This window comes from Triticum urartu, chromosome 2, assembly GCF_003073215.2.
Source record: "Triticum urartu cultivar G1812 chromosome 2, Tu2.1, whole genome shotgun sequence".
Classification (NCBI taxonomy): domain Eukaryota; kingdom Viridiplantae; phylum Streptophyta; class Magnoliopsida; order Poales; family Poaceae; genus Triticum; species Triticum urartu.
The window spans coordinates 340,449,180-340,451,296 of NC_053023.1; the positions used below are offsets into that span (position 1 = coordinate 340,449,180).

The window sequence follows — 2,117 nt, forward strand, 5'->3', positions numbered from 1 at the left end:
AACAACAACAACAGGGGGTGCTATTTAGTAGTAAGATCAAGTCTCGAATGTAAGAATGCTTTGTTGTAATTGATAACTAAAATCTACAACAGCTCAAAGTGGCAGTAGCTAAAACACAATCTTAGAAAAAGCATATAATTGATGTGACATAACAAACTAGACAACCAAGAAATTGTTGTGACATAGCTAGTTTCCAGCAATATCCAACGACAAATTGATGTCACATATATGTATCTATCATGCAAACAGCGGATGTATTGTACTGATAACATTAGACTAGAAATAAGAGCCTCAGAGATCTTGGTGGTTAAGATCATCAAGTGGGATAAACCCATTAAGAGTAGCAAATATTTTGATAACATCACAGGCTCTGTTTGGCACGCAGAAAATTAATCAGTTGAAGCAGAGGCGATGTTTGGCATCACTGCGTTTTACAGTTCCAAAACAGACAGACAGAGTCAGGAATCGGCAGCAAAGCAAGTATATGTACATAGGAATCTCTACTTGGAACCTAGAGTAAGAAGCACGGCTAGAAGAGCCCAAGAATTAATTAATCCTGTGTTATTCTTTAACTGGAATGTACGTGCATCATCAACAGAGAGGTGTGAGCTCTGGACTTAATTGGTTGTGAGAATGGACTGGACTGTTCCAAATACGTGCATCATCATCAGTTCTGTGAAGCAAATCTACATATCATATTTCTAGAATGGGCGCACCCAGTTGCTCACAAGTAGATTCAAACCCAACTTGTAATGCAATGATGTTTCTTGAACAGTATTACTATAGTTACCTAAATTGCCATGGGAATACTGACAGCAGAAACAGGGGAACGAGAAGTATGTTAAATTAGAGCTAGCAGTTCCAAACAATCACTAAAAACAGCAGCAAAAGCAGACACAGATGCCCGCCAGAGACATTCCCATAGGCAAAGCAAGCACCTTAAGCCCTCTCGCCACGGATCCTCGAAGAGACCCACCAGGTAGGCCTCTGCAGCCTCCTGAAGGGCCAGCACCGCATGGCTCTGGAAGCGGAGGTCAGTCTGCACAGACAGAATAGGATGGTGCTTTTAGTTTACTTGATTCATCATACTATAAGAGTTGACACAACAGGAGCATCACAATGTAGTGCACAAGTTTATTGATCACCTTGAAGTCCTGGGCAATCTCCCTAACAAGCCTCTGGAATGGAAGCTTCCTGATGAGCAGCTCCGTGCTCTTCTGGTACTTGCGGATCTCACTGCAAAGTCAAGCACAAAATTTACTCATTTGAGAATACTTCAAAACAAAACTATAACACATGCTAGAATAGGTTGGAAGATTTTACACACCGAAGAGCAACAGTTCCAGGGCGGTAACGGTGAGGCTTCTTCAATCCTCCAGTTGTGGGAGCAGACTTACCGGCAGCCTGTCAAAAAGCAAAGTAGAGCACATGGTCAAATTAACAATAATACCATGATAGTCCATATACATCAGTAGGATATCTGGTCATAAGCTTGCAATGAAGGTTGAGGTTCAAATTATACCCAGTTCAATTTACCTAAACCATAAATAAAGACATGGCATAACAGGTGATATGACTCAGGTCCCTCCTGGGCTCCAATCGGTTTCTCTTCCTGGACTTTTCCATTCCAATCAGGGCTTCTATTTCCTGTGGGTCGTACTCTACTTCCTCTATCGGGAATTCTACTAGATCCCCGTTCAAACAATTTTGGGAGATGTGTCCTTCTTATCCACATGAATAGCAAGACTTAGTGCAGGGTTTACTCGGGTCTTCTTTAGGTGTGTCCTCCATATCTTCCTTCATCACGGGTTCTTCTAAAATTTCCATAAGGGCTCCTTTCATTACTTCTTTCTTCTGCTGGATGGTTCGTTGTACCATGGGGTAAATGTGACACTGAGCAGGGTAGTGGGTAGTCCCTTCACACAAGAAACAAGTAATCTGCCTAGTTGGGCATTCTTCAACTGGGCGACTTCCTTCACAACTAGGGCATTCATCCTTGTGTTCTTTATGAGTGTGTCATATTCCTCCACAAATCTTGCATGCACAAGGTTTCTTCATATCCTTTCCATAAGGCTTCAACTTCTGGGACACAAGCCAAGGCTTTGGCATAGTCAACT

The 2,117-nt window shown here is 42.2% G+C and overlaps 1 long non-coding RNA gene and 1 other non-coding gene across 2 annotated transcripts; both read right to left on the bottom strand.

The window, feature by feature from the left end:
- Window positions 1-287: 287 nt before the first annotated feature.
- On the bottom strand, window positions 288-370 carry LOC125541838. The gene has a single exon (XR_007297683.1). It is a non-coding gene; the product is annotated as a small nucleolar RNA SNORD24 (small nucleolar RNA).
- A 581-nt stretch (window positions 371-951) lies between these two features.
- LOC125541533 lies at window positions 952-1,396 on the bottom strand. The gene is made up of 3 exons (XR_007297572.1): window positions 1,328-1,396; window positions 1,146-1,236; window positions 952-1,039 (listed from the first exon to the last, which is right to left on the bottom strand). It is a non-coding gene; the product is annotated as an uncharacterized LOC125541533 (long non-coding RNA).
- Between the last annotated feature and the right edge of the window lie 721 nt (window positions 1,397-2,117).